The sequence below is a fragment of the Gallinula chloropus genome (genome assembly GCF_964237585.1).
Source record: "Gallinula chloropus genome assembly, chromosome: 10".
NCBI lineage: Eukaryota > Metazoa > Chordata > Aves > Gruiformes > Rallidae > Gallinula > Gallinula chloropus.
The window spans coordinates 4,308,384-4,333,475 of NC_140095.1; positions in this window are offsets into that span (position 1 = coordinate 4,308,384).

A 25,092-nucleotide genomic window follows, 5' to 3' on the forward strand; every position below is an offset into this window, starting at 1 on the left:
GTGTAAACTTGAGTAGTGTGGTAAAACAGATGAGCCAGGGCGGTATTTTGGAATTAGAGCGGCCAGTAGTTCAAGGATATTCCAAAGGGAATAAATATCTGTCATGTCATCTGTGTTCTTTGTCTATTAAAGATATACTACAAATTTCTAAGAAGCTGTTCTGGCAGGCGGCTCTGCCATTTTGAAAACTGAATTTTAATATTTTTACAACATTTTTTCTTCTCGTTCTTCTCCTTTAATCTAAAAATGGCTATTCTGGCCCCATATATGTGTGAAAAATAGAATAAGATTTACAAAGGCTAAAAATTCACAACATATCAAGGACTAATGGAGCAACAATTGAAATTTAAATGAGAAAGAATGCAGAAATCAGCATATGTATTCTCAAATCAGAAATGAAACAAAAAGGGATAGGAACACTTATCAAATAAATAGCTTCTGGAGTGTTTCAGGCAACATGGTTTCAATCAAATCTTTTTGAAATTTTATCATTCCCTGGACAGTATTTCTTGCTTTTTTTAATTCCCTTTGGTTCTGAACATAAAAATAGCACAAAAGGTTTTTGTCAGATCTTCAGTAGTAAACTTTAAGTACTTGCAGAACTTCATGTAGTGCTTTTGGTCAGCAGATAACTAATGCTATCACTGAATTTAGCAGGATAGTCTGTCAGATGTGCATGTTCTATTACAATAATTTCACTGTTTTAGAAAACAGTATTAGACTGAAATTATAAGGCAGGTAGAAAACTTGAAAGGATATAATCTGAAGTGTTCTGGTACTTAAGACATGTGTTTGCCTGCCTCATTTTGGCTTATACTACAAGGAAAGTTTATTAGCAAGCAAATAATCTTTAGCTGCAATTAGAGGGAAAAAAAATAAGGCAATTAAAAATATTATACCAAGCAAGAAAAGAAGTTCCTAGCAAGTCTCAATTGTACCAGTATCCCTACTATTCGATATGTGGTGTGGTAACAAACAGCAGTAAATATAATTATGCTATTCCTTATGGTAGTGATTTTCTAAAACATGCACATCTGCTACTATGGAGTGATCTGCCAGCTCTGGGGAAATATCACTTAGCAAAACATGCAATGCACACAAAGCAATTTCCAGCAATGCTGTTTGCTAAACTAAATCCAACACGTTGGATATAAGAAAGCTGTAGATGAGACAATCCTAGCAGCAGTTAGAACTGATGTACCTTGAGAGATGGTGAGAGATGGCTGTGATAGTGTTTTATGTTATAATTTGGACCTTTGCAGTGGTGAGAAGTTGTAAAAATGGCCAAGAGAGCAGGGTAGAATGAGGTGAACTGCTACAGCACGCACATAACCACGTATTGCTACTCTGTCATGGTTTGTCTCCTTGTGCTCTCTTTATGGCTTCTAAACTGATCTTTCTTGCGATCTATAATGCACTTAATATCCTTGGATTCAGCACATGCTTGAAGTCAGGCAGAAGCTGTGGAAGCAGAAGTTGTGACTCCAGGATGCTTGTCCTGCAGGGCAGTGCAGGTGCTGTACCATGGCATGAGTGTGGCATTGTCCGTGCCACATCTGAACATCATTAGGAACTTTAGTCTTCCTGGGAATCTGTTGGGTTTTTTAAATGGATGCCATCCAGAAAATGCTGCTTGACATGGATGTTTATCACACTGACAGCACGGTAACAAGTGGTTCAATAAGCACTGCAGATGAACAAAGTTCTAGCTGTGTTTAGGACTAGACTCAGGTTTTGTGATGAAGCTGCACATGGGGTTTGCCCAGGATAAACTGGTTAATCTGACACTGCCCATGTGAATTCTCCAGTCAGGGATATTTCCACAAGACCCAGCTTCTGGGTACCAGGTTATTGAATGTATCCTAATGTGAGGTAGTGTCTTTTGATTAACTTCTGGTGTCTTGTGCAAAACAACGCCACGCTCAGCATCTGTAGGGCATTTCCATCAGCTGGTATGCCTGCCCTAGAAGAAGCCTAAGGAGAGGGGTGCTTGTGTTAGGATTTACATGTGCATTGTTTCCTGGTTGCAGCTGATGGCTGTGTCCTGCCCAATATTATTTGCTCTAATGTGCTTTTGTACCTGTTTGAATCATTAGTGAACTAGTGTTTAGGTCTTTCCTAATGGGGATTGTTCTGACTGAATGCAGCTAAGGAGAATGCCTTCAATCACTCTGCTGAAATCATGGGGGTTTGTGATGAGAACCTAAGTAGGACCTGACCTCTTGTGTGGCCGAAGTTGTAACTGCCAGGACAACTCTTTCAGCACCTCTGGGGATTAATTGGTTTGGATGCAGGGCCCTGTGAGGCTCTGAGCTCTGGGTGCAGGGCTGGGCTGAAGTACCACACTCTGTTGTGCAATAAGCAGAAAGATCTTCTGTCTCCATCTTTCTCATCACATTCATATTACCCCACACTTTCTCTCCCAGAAAGCTGGAAGAGTTGTTGTTCACTGTATTTTCATGTAAATTTTGTGAGAAAACACTCCTGCCAGAAGTCTCTATGTATGCCACAATCCAAATCTAGTAGATATCCTGACCTTTTCTTCCTTTTGTCAGATAAATATAAGGCTTCAAGTACCTCTGCAAGAAAAATGGTAGCTAAAGTAGTTTTTCCAGGGCCTGCATGCTACCCTGAGGAACATTCCCAACAGAATGAAGAAGCCCTGAATGGGATTTAGGCAGAGTTATTAAGTTTATAGTCCTGAAAATTTATGCTCAGCTATTGCCTAATGCTGAAGGCAATGTACCTCTACAGACCATTCATTATTTTTCTTGAAATCCCATGTGTAGCTTCAGTTTTTGCCTCCACACATGCCCCTGAGTGCTCCTGTTTCTCCAAAGCAGAGCACCTCTGTGTTTTATGGGAGGCCTAGTTGTTACCCTGATGTTTCTGGATGCCAGTCTGGAGGCTGAAAGTCTGAAAATCTGATGCTTAAAGTGATAGGGTTAGTTAGATATAGTATGTCTGATGAACTTAACACTGGTAAAAATAATGAATTTAAAATAATGAGTAAATAGGATTTTCTAGTGCTTATCACATTAGCATGATTTTCTTCCTGTATGATGGTGATGTTCACATATGCTCTAAAGGAGCATCTTGGAGAATGCCTGTTGCATAAAAAATACTGGCTAAAATTCTGAAGCTAGAATGGAGCCAGAATTTCTGCCATTATTCGATGGAGGAGGAAACTCTATTGTCAGATTAAAGGTGTCCTTGCCTCAGTTTGCTTTCTTCTAGGGCTTTTTAGGGAGTAAGAGGAAGAAAAAGGGAAGTGAAGATAGACTAAATAAGAATTATATTGGTATCACTGGACTCTCAGAGCTGCCAGAAATTGATGAAGGTAGGTGAATTTATTCACCATCATGGTGGAAGATCCGGAGTCATGAGTATCCCTTGAATTTGGAGGCAGTGGTATTATCAACTCTTTTCACCATGTGTTCTGTTTATTTAATCTGAAAGAGAATGATGAGATTTAAGTATGCTAGTAAAATAGCATGGAATTCTGAGTGAATATTATGCATAAAGTTCAAATGTACTTAGGCTGAAATGTAATTTGAATCAACTGGGCCATAATCTGGGAGTTTCCTCACTTCACATTCCAGTTCATGTTGTTGGCTTTTCCATGTGGACTGCAAACATCAGGAGGTACTGTTTTCTGACACAGGTAGGTCCAGGATCAGGAATTAAGACGGTATTTCTCATGTAAAATACCTGCTGCAGCAGGTGCACTCTAAGATGGGGGATATGACAAAGCCACATGGATTTACCCATATGCATCAGACTTCATGACTACCGTGAAGCTACTTCTTTTATCCACACCATACGGCAGTTCAAGACACATTAAATGGCCTTCTTCTTCTGCCAGGATTGGCAAAAGCCCTAATCCAACAGCAAATTTCTATACAAACTCAGCATGCTCTAACAAAATGACACAATCACAATTCAGCATGGTATCAAGTGATGACATTAAAGCCATCCATCTGCTCTGCAATGGGGAAAAAAATGTCTTAAAGGAACAGCCACCATTGGAGTGGACTCCTATTTTATTTCCATCGCTAAGTTGATGAATGTGATATAACTCAATGCAAATGAACTTCCATGAAAATACATAAACTGATACAGCTATCTATTTAAGTGCAGTAAGTTAAGCTGCACACTGCTGAAAAATAAAAAATGTGCTCTGACCCTGTGTAAATTCAAGTGCAAGTGACTGCAGATTCAGCAGTGTTACTCAGAGGAGCTAAGTGCTAAGGCTTAGCACGCCATAGCATCACAGAAGCATCATAGGATGCTAATGAGTACCAGGAGATGTTTGTGTCAGATGAACTGTTCACCTCTTCAGCTCAAGTTATATAAAATAAATAGCTCAAAATAATGTTAGATCAAGGGTTATTGCATAGGTTTAATCAACCAAATCACTGTTAAGGTGGATCTTTAATGATATATTTTTATTTCTTTTGTCATTTCATCAATAGGGGATTCTGAAATGTGTCTATGCTACATGGTGTGATTAGGCTGCCTACAGCCCTGTTAGGGTACTGACATTATGAAAACATTAAAACAGATTCCTTTGGGAATGCTGAAGCTGTAAAAGATGGCACCTTCCACAGTCCTAAGCTCCACTTCAGCTACAGCCCAAGTTTTAGTGCTCTGGAGATTGTGGTTACAGTGATCTTAGAAGTTAAGGTTACAGTAACCCCTGAAATAGCATTGATCATCAGCAGAGATGTGTTTGCTATGCCTCATTTTTTTATTAAGTGTTGTAGGTTTCTACAAAAGTAGGTTTATACACCACTGCTGAGAGGTGCCTGTCTGTGTTCTAAATATTTGGTGTTTGCAGTCATGTTTCTGCATTTTTATAATGATAAAGGTCCTAAATAACTTGGTATTTGCTCTCCTAAGAGTTCTTTAGGCCCAAGATATATAACAGAGGCAAGATTTCATGTGATATTGTCCCATAAATATTTCTATATAAAAAAGAAAAAAGAAAGGTGGTGTTTTCTTCCAGGCACGTGCTAAAATATTCTGCGTTCTGAAGAAGTACAGGAAAGCCCCTGACAGTTATAACCTGAAGTCTTGATTCATCAAAGAAAAAATTAACAAAAAGGGAGGCTAAATAATTCTTGCTCTTGATTTCTTCCTGGGAAGGAGATTCACTGTAGAATACTCCTTAATATTGCCCTCAGAAGTATAAAATGACCCAAATATGAAAGGCAACTGCAGAAAAATAAAACTTAAAAGCAAGTCTAAAATGACTTTAAGCTCTCTTAAATTAACAAAATATATTGCTTGAAGTTGTTAGTAAAATACTCTTACAAAAGGATATGGTGTTGTAGTAGGAGTCATTTAACAAAATGATATGACTTTTTTTCTGGGAGATCAGATAATACAAGTACCATGTTTCCTTCTGACTATGAAAGACTAACAGTAAATTTTATTTACACAGAAGACCCCACTTGTACATTGTGGTTAATTGAGGATTAACACTACTGAATGATGCCTGAATAATCCAGATAGTACCTAGTAGTGCACCATCCTTTGCAGAGGCACAACCCCCACAGTAACTTACCAGAAGGCTGCTCCATTCTTCATTCACACATATACAGCAATTCAAAAAAGTCCAGACCAAAAAGTGGAGTGAAAATTCCATCAGTGTGAAAGTAAGGCTTTACACCTGTGTGCACCTGGAATAGCAAGAAACAATTTTAGAAACTACCTTCTTATTAATAATAATTACACTCGTTCCTATAGCAGCAACAACAAAATAATAATGGCTTAGACTGTTACGTTTTCCAAACACTTGTCTGGTGCCAAGCCTGCAGCCTGATTTAAAAGTTAATTCCCCAGCTTTACATAATTTTAACGTTTGTTCTGGACTCCAACTCATGTGAAATGTTGGAAATGGAGGACTAGAATACTTTAAAAGGAGTTTTGAAATGCTCTGTAACTCTGTCAGTGCAGTTGTTCTTGGGTGCTTTAAGGCAGGGAAGTTTAGTTTAAAAAACAAAATGTTGATACTGGATCAAGAGAACAAAAAAAGACTGAGAAATGGCTACAAGGGAGGCTCTGCAGTTCTAGTAACAGGATTCTGCAATTCTGGAGTCTATTTTCAGATATAGTAAATTAAAAGTCATCCCCACCCCCGCCCCCAACTCCCCATTAAAGCAGTATCTAGTTATCACAATTGCAATTGCTCAGCCAAACCCAAAATTATAGGTCTGCATTCTTGAATACATTAAACGGTTCAAATGACTTTATCTCAAGGATTCACAAAGTCTGTCATATCTTCAGTGATGTGATTTCGGCGGGAGCCAGTAACTGAGTCTGATTTCAGACAGATTGTAAAGACTTCTCAAAGTTTCTGTGCTTCTAATAAGAATTTTAAGGACTGTTTTGGAGTGTTACTTTCATTCTGAACCATTTTCCAGGTTTCTGTGAGTTTGCCACTTAGTGATATTGTAGATCAGTACATAAACCAGTTGGGTATTTTCACTGTATATTGGCAACCACATTCGGTTATGAAATAGTGATGAACATTTTATATCAACTGTGCTTTCATTTGCAGCCAGCCAGCCACATGTGATCAGATCAAATAGGACTAAACCCTCAAGATTTGTCCTTCAATGATAACCACAGAGATGTGATGACCTAGAGCTCTGGAAATGGTTGTCAGTTCATAAGGGCAATACATAACTGCAAACTGGACTTGAAGGCAAGGACAGAGTTCCTGGTATATCGTGCTATGTAACAAATTGACAAAGATTTTAAACATATACCATAGCTGCTGATCTCTCATTGTCCCTTCCCTTTGTGCTACACCTTTATTACCTGTCACCTGCAGTATCTGCTTTGCATAATCACACTGATTATCTAAATAACAAAAAGCATGCAAATCCCTGCCTGGTGACTGGCTACCCATCTCTGTTAGTCACTCAAAGTGCAAGGATTTGCATAGTAGCTCTGGCTTCCTTCTCCAGATCTGTGCTGTAAATATGCCAATTACCTACTCAGGATGGTACAGTCATTTTTTCTGATTGGTTTCTGAACTCAGATTTCTCAAACTACTTTATAGTGACATAAACATAATATTAACTTTTTAATTAAGGTAAAAAATAATCCAAAACTTAACCAAAAAATAAAAAAATCAAAGGGGGAAGTCCAAAACATTAAAAGAGTTAGGGTCAGGGGGAGGTTACTGTGTGTTGAGTTTTTTGTGTGCTTTCTTTTAAGTGATTTATGACTTATTCTTTGTTTTCCAATCCGTAGTAGCATACAGGTCATCAATGCTATTCTTGCAGGATTTGCTACATGTACACATTTTCATCTGTAATACTTGTTGACTTGTCTCTCTGTTCACTCCTGAAATGCTGCAGATGCAAAAATAGAGTTATTCTTTAGAGAAGAGCCTCAGTCTGTTAAGAAAAGAGGTGAAGGTCTGGGACAGGGGAATGGCAGTGCCTGAGAGGAAAGTAGCAAAACTTAAAGTAGCATGGGTTGGACCAGTTTCCAGGAAGTTGTTTGCTGTGTCCCAGTTCTAGGAGGGAAATTAGTCTTCCTGTTAACTCTTTTAAAGCAGGAGAAATTTCTGTCATGTTGCTTTCTGCTATAAACCTAGATGATACCTATGAAACTTGAGCTGCAGAGGTAGAACTAATATCAATTTAAATATTGCTGAAGGTCGGGATTGCCTGTAGGCTGAATCCTACATGCACTTAATGACTCCCCTACGTGTAAATGTTTAAATGATTTCAATATAATTACTCTCACAAAGAAAGTAGTATTTGCAGAAATAAGGAATTCATTAATTATTTTTCAGACAGAAATGAAACAGTGATTGCATAGAAATACCTGGGGCTCTCATCATCAGGCTTCAAGCACTAACATTTTCCCCGTTGTTTATCACTACCTTTTTCATTAATATGTGTGGTATATCTTGCAGTGATGTAATATCTGTGGAAATGTAACTAACTAATCAACTTAATTGGTTCATCTTTCAGAGTCCACTTGATAAAGTGGATCTTTTACTGTATCCTAAATAGAATCAGCCCGATTTCAATGCTGCAGACAGGACATATTAATGCAGAATACCTGTGCTGGTTTTCTCCATGATGAAATGTTTCTCCCTGTGTGTTTTTGTTTAAAAAATAATGGATGATGTCTCAAGGTGAATCCAAGGACTCCTGTGTCCTATATACTACCTTTTCCCTTGTAGTATTCCCATGTAGTAGATTTGGCTGTGTATCCTGGATTAAGGATAAAGAATTTCAAACTGATGAAATCTTGGTCGGACGCACAGGGTGTATGTTGAAGTTTGCCCCCTGCCACAGCAGTGAGATCTTAATTAATTTGAAAGTTTGTTTATGCCCATGCATTAAAAGATGAAAAGCAGATTTGTTTAGCCAATGAAGGATGTCTGTTAAAAGAATTCAGGATGTGTTTTGTCATTCTTGAAGTTACAAAGTTGCATTCAACTTTGTTTGAGTAAAATTCTGCTGAAATACTGGAGATGGTCAGGCTCTTCCTTTCAGTGTTAAGTGCCTTCCATGGCAGGTATGTCCACACATTTGCCCTCTTCTCACTCCAAAGCAGTAAAGGGAGATCCTGCCTCCTTGGAGGAAGGAGCGTTGGCTGAATGTGGGACAGAGTTGTTTTGTAAGGGCAGCTTTTGTTTCCTGGTTGTGGCCTGTATTGCTGATTGCTTCTGCATTTGCTGAACCATTTCCCTTTGCAGAATCTCTGAAGATTTAATTTGGAAAACAAATACACACCCAACCCAAACTTTCCTTGACAGAAGTCTAAACAGGTGCAGCATTGGTGATGTAGGCTTGCCTTCATTAGAGGATGGCAGTAAGGCTTCAAATGGAATCTATAGGATTTTGAGGCTGATTCACACACTGTAGGTGTAACCTGAAATCCTGTCTGGCAGCTCACCCTTAGCAAGTCTGTGTGAGCCTGCTGGCCACGGTCCTGCACACTACTCAGGTGACAAAGCAACTCTAAGGCTCCCTGTTCCTCATGAAGAGGAAAATATCAGTTTACTAAGCTGCATCCTTGGGTAGTTTCTAAGATTTATATCATCAAATGGGTCCTGAAGTTACAGTGACACTGTAAGGTTTCCTTGACAAATAAAGATCCAATTGTCTGGTAGGGTTGTTTGGAGGGTGCTTTTTGTGATATTATTTTCAGGAGGGCAATATTATTATAAATGTTTTTTAAGCCTACGTTTGATGTTAGCCAAAGAGAGCTCAATATGACTTACATAATGTATGGGGGCAGTGGCCTCCTGAGGGCATTGTTTCAAGCACATAATTTTTCAAGAACTCCAGAACACTACTTATTGATATTTTAGAGGTGTACAAAAGCTTGAAACTCTGACTGTTTTCTAGCTAATTTATTCCCTTGCTGCATGCTAGCCTAGCAACCATACTGACTGAACTGGTCCTATTTTTCACCATGGGTGAAGCTCAGCTTTAGGGAAGGATTCATTCTGAATGGCCTGCCCTGAAATTTGCTGTGAAAGAAATTAAACTGCAGTTCATGGGAGCAAGCTGCCTTACCTAAAGCCTTCAGTGGGCTTATGCTTTAACAGACCAAATAAAAAATGCACTTTTTTGGAGACAAGGGAAGGTACAGTAAGTTGATAAGTATTTGGAGTTGCTGAACTGCTGCTTTTTAAAAAAATCCATCCCTCTCAGACCTCCTGCCACATAGAACCTAAAGGCGTTTTTCTCCTTTTTAGCAAGGAGACACAGTTATGCATTATTCAAACACTGGGGCTTTGGTAGAAAACTGAGAAGCCTTATGAACACCTTTTGCTTAGGTTCTTAGCAGGAATATAGGCAATTCTATCTTTACAAGACTTAAGTTACAGTTTGTCCTAGTTCTGAGTGTTTTGGCACGAGGAATACAATGCAGTCTTTGACCTTATAAGTGCTGATCAAAATTATTCACAGTTCTTATTTGCTGAATTATTTCCTTAATGGTGTCCATCTTTTCAGAATTCCTGTACCAAATATTTATCAAGTACTTCACAGTTGCCATTTTGCCTGTAAACAGATCATAATAATTTTTCTATTGCTGCAGACTAGCTGTGTTGGATTACAGAGTAGTCACACCTGCAAAAGCAGTCCTGTATATTGAGGATTTGCTTTTCCTGGGGATCTTTCACCTTGAGAATTTTTTTTTGCAAAGGCACAAGAGGAAAAAGAGGCCTAAGGTTTGTAAAGGAATTTGTAGCATCAGATACTATATAACATCTACTTTTCATGGTACTGTTCCTCTTGTTTTCTTCTGCACAGAGGCATCGTTATACACATGGACAGTGCTATTCTTCAGACTCATTTTGGACAGCTGTCCATGCATGTGAAAAAGAAAAATATTTCTTGGTACGTGTTTTTAAAATACAATGGAAAAATGAGGTAGTGAAAAGCCAATGTATGGAAAGAAGAGCATCCTGCTCTTAACAATCCACTAGTGCATGCCGGTGGAAGTGGCATTAGCCTTTTTCTTGCCTGCTCTAGCATTTGTTTCAGGAACTTACCCACACATGGATTTAATTCAGGTTTGGGATGTTATACTTCTTGATGGATGTATTTCCCCAGATTTCTCTAAACAGATTTTGAAAGTGGGTATAATTTTTACTTAACAATATCCTGCGATTCTGAACTCCACAACTTAACTGTCGGTTTTATGAAAAAAGCCCAAAAACCCAAACATTCTTTTTCTAAAGCTGTAGTCTGAGAAGTTCATGGGCCACTGGATGATTCTTTTGTATGAAGAAACTGTGAGTGATCACTCACTGTTCACATCGCGCTCATCATTTAGAAGTCTATGAGATGTTCCTTCCCTCTCATTAGGTCTTTTCCAAAGTGATGCCAATTAATTTGTCTTTCCTTGTGTGAAATACATTTCCAGTCATTTTCACAAATCTTCTCCGTGCCTTTTTCTGAAGAATGTTACTGTGTCATTGTGAGTTGGGTGGGAGGAAGTCCAGTTTGAGGGATTTTTCAGAGCACTGGAATTATTTTCTCCAGGTGAAATATGCTTGTATATGAAAGACTTTTTCATTAAAGAAATGCACATAGAAATATAATGTTTGCATGTAGAGGCCTCTCCTAAGATTATGTACGTCAGCATTACCCTCTTTTGAGGTACTATCTCATTACTTATGTTGGAAGTCAGGCCATTGGATCAAAAAGTTTATATGCAGTTTCCTTGACCAGAACAAGAGTATTTAGAGCATTGTCCACTGTAAGTGTACCTGGGGCGAGTGTGTGTTCTCAAAAAATGGAACCCAAGAGAGCAGCATTACAGACATTCATTTTAAGGAAAAAGGTAGGAATTTTAGGTTATATTTTTTGCCACAGGAACAGCATCTTGCCTTGCACAAGCACACGAGCAGCACGGTGTGTTTTCATACTGTGGCAATCACAACTTACGGCAACTGTTGCAAAAGGTACTCACGCTCCTCTTTGTCAATTTATTACCCCTTCTTGACATTTTATCAGTGAATTTTTTCTTCACTAAAAAGATAATTGTCACAAAGAGAAAGAAATTTCCAAAGGACCCCATTTCCATCACAGATATCCCAGGCTTAATGGTTTTCTGAGCACTGAATTTATTTATTGCAAGTCTTTCACAGCTCTGTGCCTGAGCAAGTTGAAAAGTAAAGATGTTGCTAATACAGGAACATTATTGCTGTTTCTTATTATCAGCATATATTACTTTTGTTTTAGAACTTTGGAGCATTTCTGTTTGTGTTTGGGTTTTTTTTTGTTGTGCAGAGACCATTGTGTGATTATTTAGATCCATAACAAGGGAAACAGAAGCAGGAGCCAAAAGCAGCCATAGGACTGATTCCTGTTTTCTCCACCACCGTTCCAGTAGCTGAGCTGCACTGGGAGTAGTTCCAGTGCATACTGGAACTGCTGAGGTACTTGCTCTACCATAGTTTCTGGAAACAAATCACAAGAAGAAGAGTCTTAAGAAGTACTGAGCTATCCTGCATGATTTTGTTATTAGCAGTTGGGCAAGATCAATCCAAAGAAATAGAAAAAAATTGTAAAGACAATAAGGGTAGATAAATGGAGTCAGAGAGTAGCAGGGCTTTGTTTCCTTTTGATTCCTTAAAAACTGCCCTCTGCAGTACAGCAGGGCAAGGGGGGTGTCTAGTCTTTTACATCTGTGCATAGTTAATGTCTGTATATTCTCACATACATTGTAGAACTATGGGGGTTATGCATTATGTCTCAAGGACTTGAGATTATCTCTGGCTTCACATCATTACATCCCATCCTGATTCCTTTCAGAGCACACTTACTGCTTCCCATTGAAAGCTGGTTCCTTACTAATCATCATGCTCGGACTCTAGATACAGTGTCTTCCTCTGATAAAACAGTGTCATTCAGGGGAAGATGAAATGGTAATTACAATCAGAGTTCAAGCTGGCAGGAGATGGAGCAAAAATTAAAAGTGCTAAATCTGTAGCATTTTGATTATCTGAAAACTCCCCAAATTTTGCAGCAGAGCTGCATTTAAATATGTAGCAAAGTGGCTCCTTGTAAATCAAGTCATAATTGTTCAGCTCTAGGTTGCAGAAGACGATTTCAATTTTCTACTTCTCTACAGAATTCTCAGCTTTGATTAAGAGCAGAGGTATGAATAATGGGCTTCCCCCCATTAAATACACAGTCAGTAGAAAAAAGAAACAACAAAATATTCAAGATCTATTGTACAAAGTTGCAAGGAATGTACACTCTTTCTTTTAAAATTGAGATTAAATTCCAGTTCTATAAGTGTACAATCTCAGTCATTAATGAGAAGCATAATCATCGAATCATAGAATTACCTTGGTTGCAAGGCACCCTTTAGATCACTGAGTCCAGCCATAGCCTAACCCTGACTAGTCCGCCTCTAGACCATATCCTTAAGGACTTCATCTACATGCCTTTTAAATACCTTAAGGGATGGTGACTCTCTCTAATATCAGTGTCCACCTCAGCTGTGTCTGTGGTGTTTGTTAACATTACATTAGTAACTATAGGGCATTTAAAAATTATTTAGATGAAGCTGTTTCAGAAGATATTCATGCAAGGTTTGTCCCTGAAAGGGACAGACAAAAAGCATTTTACAAAGAAAAGCACCCATTAGATGGCATGTAAAAGATGTGATTTGTTAGAATCTTTGCTAGTGAACTTTGCTAAGGTCTTGCCTCTTTTAGAGATGGTAACTAGGCACTTCTGACCCTGGACAAGTACTGGCATGGCTGTTCAGAAACTCCAGCGATCACATCTATCTGGTCATTGTTCTGGTTGTGTGTTAAGTATGAATGACGTTTTCATAGATACAAGGAATACATCTGTGTGGCTTCTAGACGTTCTGTAGTTTTGGTCTTATCTACTTTGAATTGTAAAGATTTTGCTGTAGAGGATTGTGTCTATTGCAGAGAATTGTCAGAAGCATTTTTTATTTCAAAAGGAACAGTGTCACTACTATGGATAGAGAACTTGGGAAAACTGTTTTGCTTAAATATTTTATCTTAAGCGTGTTTAAAGACCAGTGAATATGCTTGCCTCCTGGATGGCTCTTCTACAAAATATGACTGGTGTTAAAGTAGAAAAGGAACATAACATTAAGAGGAGAGTGGGGTGGTGAGTTTGCTGTGCTCATTAACTTTGCAGTGTAATACAATGCAATATTTGTGGTCTGCAGTCACCACAATTTTCTTTATCAGGAAGTCCCTAGAGGACTCTCTTTGCAGCAGCTGGCTATACAGAACTCATTAGCATGGTTCTTCACTGAATATCTAGTAGGATCCTCCAGCCCTTTTAAGGATGCTATTTTTCATTTTCAAACACGAAATGTGTGTATAGCTGTGTAGAACATTAGTCCAAAAGCTTTTAGATGATGCTGTCTAAAATCAGATTGCGACTTTCCCGGTGACTGCTGGAGCTTTATCTCTTCCCTTGCCATGGCCAGTGCCAGTGCCATGCAGGTTTCTGGAAAAGGTGCTGTAGTGCCAGCTCTGTGGCCCTGCTCCCATTCAGTTTGCACCAACCCTGCCTAAAGATGTGCAGGGCTGTGTATAGCAGGAGTCTTCAGGAATGAGGGAAGTGCTTGAGGTAGGGCTGAGGTTTGCAAATGTTCCAAACCTCCATGTGTATGTACTAACCTAGAACAGGCTCTCATCAGGAAACTGCTGGAAGCACAGCATAATTTTAGTGACAGTTTGAGCAGTGTGATAGTTTTGTGAATTAAAATAACAATTGTTTCATCTGATCTCATGCATCAGCATGAAAACTGATCACCTGGAGGACTCAGGCAGAGGGGGGGTTGCCCTGTATGTACAGCGTAACGCAGTTAGCCACGTGTAACATAAGAAGCTTTGCCTGCAGCCAGAATGTACTTGAATAGCTGGAACAATAGTATGGCAAATCCTATGATCCTATGAAATGTTCAAAATCATTGATTTTGTTTCTCTCTCTCTTTTTTTTTTTCCTTAAACGAAGTAGAGAGTGAGGAATTTAGCTGCTTGGTTCCCATTAAAGCTGGCCAAGAATGTTTCACTAATCATAATGTTACAGGGATTTGTAACTGATTTGATTGAGTTTAATTGATTTACTTCTATGGGTAGGCTTTAAAAGGAGTACCTGAATATGCCTTGGAAGCAAAAAAAAAATGTGCAAGGGGCTTTGTGTAAATTGCTGTGTACTTGCTGTAAAGCTAGATATGTTTTTCTTTAAGAAAAAGGATTAGCTTTTATCTCTATTAATTAATTTTTACTTAAGAACATCTCATAATTAAAAATATTAAGGGATTTTTGTATTTTATTTTTACATTGTCTTAATTAACATAAGGATTCTTAAAGATATACTGTAAAAATAAGAGTTTCTTTAATATTTAAGCTGAAACAACAAAGCCCTAGATGTTACTGCCATGATTTTAAAACTTCAAAGAAAAGTTTAGTATTTTTGGAATAATTTTCCTTGTGCCTTTGGTTCTACCAAATGCCATTAACAAAATCAATGTTTAATGGCTTTAAGCTCCTTTACATGACAAGTTATAGAAAGAGATGGTATAATATAATGTAAGGTGCCATGTTCTTTGAAAGAGAGTGACACAAGGAAAGGAACAAAGAAATCTGTGGGTAGACCTGCATGCCACATGGAAGCTACAAGTGTTGGAAAAGAAAACATTTAGTTTCTATAGTTGTGCTTACCCATGAAATTTCTCTTCTGTGTTTGATTTTTAATCTTTGATAGCTCATTTCATGAAGCAATTAATGAAAGAAGTTCAAACCTAGGAACTTTTTAATTTCAGTTCTACCTACTCAGGTAGATTGTGGTGTGACAGTCAACAGAGAATCCTCACTGGACAGTCCCCCCACCAACAAGAAGCTCTCCAGTTGCATGGGTGGCCATAGCATCTATCATCTGCTGCTGCCTGCTACCACAACCAGCCTTGCTCTGTCCTTTGGAAAGGTGGAATTATGATCCACTTGCAACTTCAAGTTGTGACAGTATCTGGCAGAGAAGGTGTAACACAGTCGTTGCCTGAACTCTACACAGGCCTAGCAGTGTCCATTCTGATCTAAGATAAACTTCACCTCTGCAAGGTCATGTCTTTAGAAACTGTTCATGCTGTTCAGATTCTTCAGTAATTAAATGCACAGAGCATATTCAGGTTAACACTAGCAGATTTAAGAGGACATTTTTGTAGGGACATGGTATCTGGAAATAGCTTCTTCCCTTGGTTGGATTTGTCCTGACTTTGCTAATCTTATGGTATCCTTTCTTGTGAAGAGTACTGGACTGCAGAATAGAATTGTATTTGTCTCTGTAGGATTTCCAGGATTGCTGGAAGTGGAACATGCGTTTCTTCTGCCTGCTAGTAGTGTATCAGGCAGCAGTCAGCTTGGTGACTCGTGAGGAGGCGCCTCTCTTGGACATGATTGTACGATTCTTGTTGCTTTACATTCTAATCAATCTAAGTTGGGCAAAACTGCAATTATAATCAATGCTTATATTGATGGAGCAGAGTGATAATAGGGAACAGCAGCTCAGTAACAAGCATGCTTTGTTGTTCCTTTTAACAGCTTGCAATAAAGGAGGACAAGTCCTATAGACTAATTTACAAGCTAAACTCAAAATTTGGGAGTTTCCCAGTGGAAACAGAAGACATTTTCACAGAAACCTGTGAAAAAAAGGTTCAAGGTGGCTGGATTAAAGCAGACTGTCTTTTAAACTTTGTGCTGCTGTAGGTCACTCGATCTGATCCTGACAGTCCTTATAATACCAGAATAGGTCAGTTTTAACACAATATTAAGTGCTTGTTTCTCAACACTTACAAAAATCAAGAGATTAGTTCCCTTCCAGCACAGAGTGGAAACCAAATCTTCCCTCTTCCTTTGAATGTCTCAATTGAAGTGTTGTCAGGCACTGTCCTGTCAGTTTCCTCCATTACCTCAGGATTCATCTCTCTTTTGTTGCTTATTAAACTATGTTTAAAAGGAGAGGCACAAGATCACCCCTACTCAGTAGTCTAAAATCAAGCACTGAAAGAGCTCCCAAAAAATGTCAACAGTTTGATTCTTCCCATGTCAAGCTGGTGGAGTATCTCATCTGCACACCAGTGGTGTACCTTCTTAATGGAGTGCTGTTGCCACCAGGTGACTATGGAAAAGGAGGACACTGTTCCATTTCACACAGTATGTTTTATGAAACATGAGGCACATTTAGTTATGCATTGGGCCAGCAGAAAGGTCTGTTCTGATGCTTATGAAGAAAGTAGTTACCTGTACACAGCTTTAATTCAGACACCCAGACTTCAGGAAAGAGAGTGTGAGATCAGCTATAGGGTATAAAAATGGTTACCATAGGTAGAGAACTGTAGCATTATGTTGTCTTTACTAGGTGTTCAGGAAAAAGTTAAAACCCAATGATGGTGTGTATACACAGTTCACAAGATTACTTTCCCAGTTTTTATGACTTGATGTCTCAGTATCTTCCCAAGCCAGGAATGATATATGTGTATTTGATAACCTTTAATGGAATCCTCTTACCTAACTTTTCTGATTGTTCTTTTCCAGCTCATATGAACATTTGTCATCTCCTTTGCACTGTGGCAGTGTGTTCTGGAGGCCACTGTGGGCAAAGTGTGGACTTGGGTTTTCTCTGCACGAGGACACAGTAGAAAAGTTCTATGGGGTATCATCCCATTAATTGCTTCTTGAGTTATCCATGCTCAGTGTTGAAGCTTTTGGGGTTGATGTTGATAATATTTGTATTTCTGTATTTGATGGGACATGGACTATGGTGTTCTGAACCCATTAGAAAAGGTCTGGAACTTTCCTTTGAGGAACGGGGACAGCTAACCTTGGGATACTGTGTGGCTGCTCAGAGCTTGGTTGTGTGTGTTAGGGATTTGGTAGGTTGAAATAAAGTGGAATGGAAGCCCTCCTTTTCTGCTGAGATGGAGAAAAAAACCTCCTCCTGGCAGGGTGCTGTAAATGCAGGGCACTCTAGGGGAACATTAATATAATAGCAGCCCCTGGAAGTACTGGTCTCTTTGTCTAAATAAACTTCAGTTTAAACATTATCCTTGTTAAATCTAAAGGCATTCTGCTCAGTAATTCTTTAAAATGCCATGTATCTGGTGCCATACAACTGATATATTGGGTGATATTTTTGATTCAGTAGGAGACACATTTGAATCAGATGGTGGGTTTGATTTACTGTAGGAGATATCTGTTTTGATAGATGATGCATCTCATTCTGTATTGAATAAGCAGTGATTCAACAGGGATGTGTCTGATTTGGTGAATGAAATATTGTATCTGATTTTGATCAATTTTTCCAGTAATACACACATTTATTTTAATAGTTGATGCATTTATTTTAGCGTGAAGTATATCAAATTCTTCATGTAATGCTCTTTCTTCTGTTGGTGTGATTTATGGATTTTACAAGCAATAGATATATATTTCAATTAAAAGTAAAACATTCATTAGTGTCTGCCATGCATTCACAGTATTCTAGAATGTCTCAAATACTGCTCATGGAGGAATTTGTAGAGGTCAGATGTTAAAGTAAAGCTTCTGTAAGGTGTGAGTAAAAACATTTATTTGACAAAACTAGCAGTGCATTAGTATTTGAACCTGAAATGTCTTTTTGAAGAGAAACAGATTCTGTTTATGCCTTGCCTAACAGAAAGAGCTTTGGTATATGCCACAGATATTTAAAAGTATTAACAATACATGGGTTCTTCATAATCATCATCAACCTGGGTCTTGTTCAGCATGCACATATTCAACAAGAGTTTTTGTTGGAGTATATAAGTGCAGGACTTGAAGCCAAAGATTTTCACTGTTAGTGTATTATTATTTTCCTTTTGTTTTTCTTTCTTCTTTTTCTCCCCCCATCAGTAACTTTGCTCCTTCCTATCCAGGAGCACAGTGATTTACAGGGCTTGTGATGACCTCTAATCCATACCTGATCAAGCAGCCACACAACGCAATTTGGTGCATCTTTTCAACAAAGGGCAAACTAAAATAGATTTGGGCTGGCACTGAATTACCCTTACTTCAAGTGTTTAAATTTTACAGGACTAAAGTTCCTTTCCCAGGATGCTTCTTATTACATTCAGTACCAGCATGCTATGAAAACAATCATATTAGGTTCAACCCTGCCTGACCTTTTATACATTACTACTTTTATTTAATATCAAACAATTGCTACAAGAAGAAAACTGAGATAAAAAGATGAAATTTATTAACCACCCTCAGGCTGATCTAAGATTATGTACAAGCACAGTGAATAGAAATGGAACAGGCTTGAAAGAGCTAATCAGAAAGTATACCTATTGTATGAAAACCTGCAGAGGCACGCCAGTGCCACAGGGTGAGGCTGTGTGGCTCAGCCTTCCTCTTTTATCCCTATTCCTCTCACAGTGGTGGGCAGATTGCACCAGGACTCTTGAGATCCAAGTGCTTCTAGTTGTGCTGCTTCAGAGGCCTTGGCTGCAGTGCTTTGTGCCATAGGTCTTCAATTTGTGCAGTCTGGTAGGTGATGTTGAGCTCTTTTTGGATCTTCCGATGACAAAAGCCAGGCTTTACTGTTACAACATAAAATAGTTGCCCTAAGTACAGGGAAGTGGGATGAAGAGATGGGGTATGTTAATGTTACCTAATTTTAATATATAGGCATGTATATTACTTTAGTTATTGAGGTGAAAATGTTTTGCACATTAAACTTAAGGTGTGGGATGCTCTTTACTGCTTGAGGAGGACTGCGAGATCAGATAGCTGCCCTCACCTCAGCTATGCCTGGCAGCATATGTGAAACAGTGATAAAATGGCTCATCTCCTCTGGTATGGGTGTAACTTCAAGTTGAGCCAGTTGCCTTCTAGGAACTGTTTCTGGATTCCCTCAGGAATATTCTGCATCCAAGTCCTCCTCTCTCCCGAGAAAGCTGCCTGCTTTGGGAAAACAAAGAACTAAATGATGCAAAACAGGCTCCTGTTCCTTCAGAACAGGAAAAGTACTGCTACTTTATTGTTTATTTTTCCTTTTCTTATGCTTCCTTAGCCCATGACCAGAATTGATGCAGGGACACTGAAAAGCCATTCCTGATGCCTGTAAGCCCAGCACTGAGGTATGCTGGCTAAAGGCAGGCTAAAACCTCACTTCATCCTCAAGAAGGTTTCTCCTCAGTAGGAATTTGCTCCATGTAGTGAATGGCTTGGGAAAATTTCAAGGGCCACGTTCTCCTCCAGGCTCTGGGCCCATTTTTGACAAGTGCATGTGTACAATAGAGAAAATGTTACATAATGTTAGAACTTTTTTTTTTAATTCAGCTTTTCATCAGCAAAGTGTTTGACTTGTGATATTTAGCTTTTTGAGAAAGAAATCTTGTAATGTTTCAGTGTTTGTGCATCCACAGCCAAGTTTCATTTCCAGCTCTTATGCAGTTGTCACAGTGCTCAAGCATTTCAACAGTTGTGTGTTTGGATATTTAAATGCTGCCAAACCATTTAAGATTTTAGTTCATAACAGCTATGAGCATTAGTTTTTGTGGAAGAAAAAAAAAGCACAACAGAAGTCAAAAAGCCTTTAGAAATATCTATTTATAGAGAGACATCCACAGATAAACAATGGCAACACAAGTCTTAAACTTGTAAATGTTGTCATTTCACTTTCTTCTTGAGCAGCTGGGCTATTAAATTACCTGGGTTGTGTAATGGACAATACACAGTTATGCTGTTGGGAATTAAGTATAAAACCAAACATGTGCCCTTTTAAATGTTTTCTGACTTGTTACAGCGTCTAAGGCTGCATTATGCCATATTACATTGGTATGATAGGCAAGTGAAACAAGACAGTTCATGCTAATGAACAGGAAAACACAGCAGTGTGCTAGTTACCAAATTCACTTAGAGTATTTCAGGGCATTTGGAAGTAATATGGGAGAGACAGTTATTGCTGAGAAGAGCTGAACTGTAATGAAATTAGGGAAGTGAAAACCATATGTTTGCCTCTGTTTTTACCAAAACATGAAATGTTCTCTTACTGGAGATCCGTATCTTCTGCCTGCTTTAAAACAAAGGGTGTGCTGCAAGACCAGGTACAGGACTAGTGTACAGGAAGCACATCTAAATATTAATTGAAAATGCATTCAATCTCAGCATAGATTTTATATCCAGGGCACATTTTTGTGTCATTTATGAATATAAAAGACACAAACTGTAATTTTTTTCCCCAATCCTATCATAATAATAGCACTCCAGAAAACACAAAGGAAAAAAATAATAGCCCTAGGAATTTTCCTGCTTACTTTTGCCAGTGAACTTTAGTTCATTTGGCCAAGCTTACTGTGTACAATATGAACCTGTGCTGGGTATTTTACACTTTAATCTTTTGTCAGTTCTAGATTGTTTCCTCTAACTTTCCAGGTGCTCCCCCATTATGTAGGCCACAGAGTGTTCACTGGTTTTCATAAAATCGATCTTTGTTTCCCAACTATTCGATACAGCAAGGACAGCTGGAAGTGCCCTAAGGTCATCTCTGTCTCTGCTGTCATGTGCCCTTCGCCCATCAGTTCCTTGAAGTGGAACAGTTTTCACTGTACAGTAGTTGAGCTGGTCAGTGCAGGAGAGGAGAGGCAGTCAGCACTAGAGAGAAACCAATTTTTACCTCCTATTAAACTCCAGACACAAGAGGCAAGAAGTGCAGCCAATCTTGTCATCTTCTTGTCTCACTGACTTGCTACCCACCTGGCTACCTACAGAGAAGTTCAGGACTCCATTCAAACTATTTATTGCCCTGCTGTGCTTTTTTATTGTTGCACTTTATGAGGGCCAGGAATACTGCAGAGGATGGGCAAGGAATTTAAGCCCAGGGAATTAGAAGCTGCCAGTGACTGAAAGCAAACAGGATGGACTTTCTTCCCCTAAAAATATGGTGGGCTCAGCAGGGTGTCTAACAGCCCTAGAAATGATGACACCAAACTATTTTGTTCTTAGGTGAGAACTCAGAAATATTGTCTGAGAGAAAGAAAGATAGATATAAAAAAAACATTCTTTAGACCTGAATGAGAATGTTCTTTCCAAATGCCTTTTCAAAATCCTGTGAGGTACTCGAGATGGGCACAATATTTTCTATAGCCTTATGAATTGCTTTTAAAATAAAAAGGTACTGATTAACCTCATACATAGAAAGCTATAAAACATGAATAGCATCACTTCTTGAAAATGATCCTGTAGGAATGTGAAAGGGTTTTGGCTTATGCAGAGGATTAAGACAACTACCACTATTAAAAATGTCTGTCTTTGTAAGGTCATTTAGAATTTCTACAATTGTTTCAAATGTGCACCTGAGCAATACAATGAATATCAGCTCACATTTGGGAACTATATCGTATCAGAAAGATTAAATAAGCTTCCTTAAGATAATTGCCTTGATAATCTGATAAATTTGCAACAAACTTTACGAAATTTCCTTTACTTCTCATTGATTTTGTCTTTTAATGTTGTAAACTGCCTATGGAATTGAAAATACCTTTCTTCCTGATTTGCAATTAGGTGTTACTATCTAGTAAGGGCTGCTATGTTCTTTTAGATTATTTTCATATTGTAAATTATTATTTTCATATTGTAAAAAATGTATCTTCTGGTCTTTCAGTCTTTGAATCACTGTTTTTACTCTTGCCTACCACTTAATACTTTGGGTAGTAGGAATGTATCTTTCTTCATTGACCACAGGGAGTTTCATTTACACCTTAAATATATTTATATTGCAGCTGGGAACAATTGGCAGCTTTTAGTACTGCAGTTATACTTGCTTGGATGGAAAGTGGCAGCTCCAAGTACATTATACCACCCTCTGTCCTCTTCCAGGCCAAGGTGCAGCTGTCTACATTTTACACGTGCCAAAACCTCTTGTTATTACCATACGTAAAGGCCTCTCCCTGCAGCATCCTTCTTTTCATAAAGCACATACTCATTGTTTATGCCATTCCTCAGCTGAAGAAATAAGACTGAAAGAAGTTATGGATATAGTTTCCAAATCCAGCAATGCACCATTACATGTGCACAGCTACTGGAGCTGCACACACATGCTATGTACTCTGAAAAGCAATTAGGTATTAGATTCTGTTTCCATGTAGGTTTGAACATTTGACACATGTATTTGTATACTGTAAAAGCAGTTCTGCACAGCTGGGCAGGAGCAGTCCCCCTCCAGTGAGTTCTACAAGGTCATTCAGCCAATGAATATCAAACCTGAATATCATACCCGGTCTCATAGCTGCTGTATATCTTTTATTAAGTAGAAAATATACTGTTGTAAGAAAGTTTCTCTGAGGTTATATTGCCTGTTGAGTTTAAACAGGTTTTCCAATCTCTTAGTGCCACTTTTTCTATTGTTCTGCTATGAAAAAGCTCACGGTGAACTGTGCAGCAATGTCATTTCTAAAAGATGGGTATATACAGCAGTACCACACATACTTTAATAATAAAAAACTTATTACAACAAAAATGTTGTTTCAGCTCTTTTTCTATGCAGCAGAACAGTGGCACCCAGTGGCCATTCATGCAAAAATACTAGCCAATAAAATTTTACAGACTAACTAGCAATGCAAGAAAAATGAAAAGAAAAAGAAATTAGCACTTGTGAGTTATTCATTCTTGTATGCCTCTGAATGTCCCTTACAAACCTGTAAGCCTCAGATGAAATTCAAGTATCTTTCATGTTCTCTGATACATAAATCTGTGCTAATCCCAGTAAATAAATAAATAAGCTTGTAGGTATGCATATAAGATTTTCCATTTTCTTATGTTACTAAGAGTAAATTCACTGGGTTTGCTTTTTTTAAAAAAGAGGCTTCTTACTATTGTTTTTTCACTGTGTGGGGCAACAATATCCCTATATTCATGATTTCACTGTAGTATATTTAGTTGTTCATATGTACTTCTTCTAAAGCTATAGTATACAACTATTAAAGAGATTCTGAGGAAAATATGAATATTTCACAAAAGAACTTTTTTCTTCACAAAAGGACTTTTTTCTTCTCCACATTTCAGATCCACGTTGGAATTCAATGTAAGGCATTTTTTCATGTATTTCATCTATCTCTAATAATCCCATTTGAAAATCTTTGCATGTTAAGTAGCACTTATCCAGAATGTACATGAGAGGATTATACATGAACAATTTAGAAATATTTTCTTCCTAGAGTGTGCAGTTTTAGTAAGCTAACCCATAGAAAAAAAGACTTAACTGATTTCCTATCTAAGGGCAAATTCTTACCAGATTTTGGCTTCAGAGAATTGTTGAAAACCTGTTACAATTTCAGAGAAACCAGTTTTGTATGAGGCATCTGATACCCCTTCATCATTGTGGGTAGTTCCCTCTTTGCAACAGAACTACCTTTGCGTACATGAGGCTGTATTATTCTTGATAGGTGTGTGCAATGCAGATGACATTGTAAAATTTCAGTGCACCTTCTTGCATCAGCGCTGCAGGTTTGGACTGAAGGAGGGGTAGGCTGAAGGGACCCCTTCTTCCTCTTCTCTCATTTCCAAGAGGTACTGAAAGTATACCAGGCTGCTAAAGGAGTGTCCTGATGTAAGCTGCCTTTGTGCTGTTTAGTTCATATCTGACCCACCTGACTGTATTGTGCATCTCTCTGAAATAACAAATTGCCCCAATAAGAGGAGCACTAAGTGTTTGCAGTTGCCATACTCTCCTGTTCCCTGTGGGACCAAAGGTGGACAACTTTCAAAACGTTAATGTGCAGGTATGCCTAGGAAGTAGTGCTTATTTGATGACAAAAATGAAAAGGAAGGTGTAGAATGTGAAAGGAGATAATTAGCGAGTCATAGAACTTACCAGCTGATTGGTTCTCATCCCCCTCTCTCTCCATTATACCATGGAGAGGGAAATAGTACCAAAAGACATAGTTTTGTAATTTCCATGAAGAAGAGATCTTCAGGTAAAATTCTGAGTAAATGGACAGTGTAGACCTGCCTGATCAGCTCTTCAGTACTGTATTGAAATGGGCATAGTATTTGTGGGACAAAGCTGGGCAAGAGGAAAAGGAAGGGCTTATGATTGAAGACTTGATTACTATAGGACTGGACCTGTGCACTGTGGGGTGATTTTCTACTCCTGTTGTCTCTGTCTGCAGTTCCAGTTTAGATAGAGGGAATGTTTTCTGTCAAAACCTTTAACTTCCCAATGAAAAATCCAGGTTTAAACACTCAACAGGCCCCACCAACCCCACTGTTTTTTATCTGCAAATGACCAGCCATCTCAACATGCAATATCTTCCAGTTCCTATGAGTGCTATATCAAGTCAGTGTGAGAAAAAAATCAGTAACTTTCACGTCCATCTAAAGATTTGTTGTAGGCAGTGTATTTCCAATAACGCATAGGCATGCATTTGGCCCATATTTATAGTCAGAAAATGTAGTATCTACCTGTCCTATGAGCTGAACCTGAAATACATGGTAGGTAAAACATCTAAGTTTTACAGCAGTAAAAGAATTTCCTGCATTAAGGACAGAGCTGTTCTTCCTAGGTTATAAAATATTTCCAA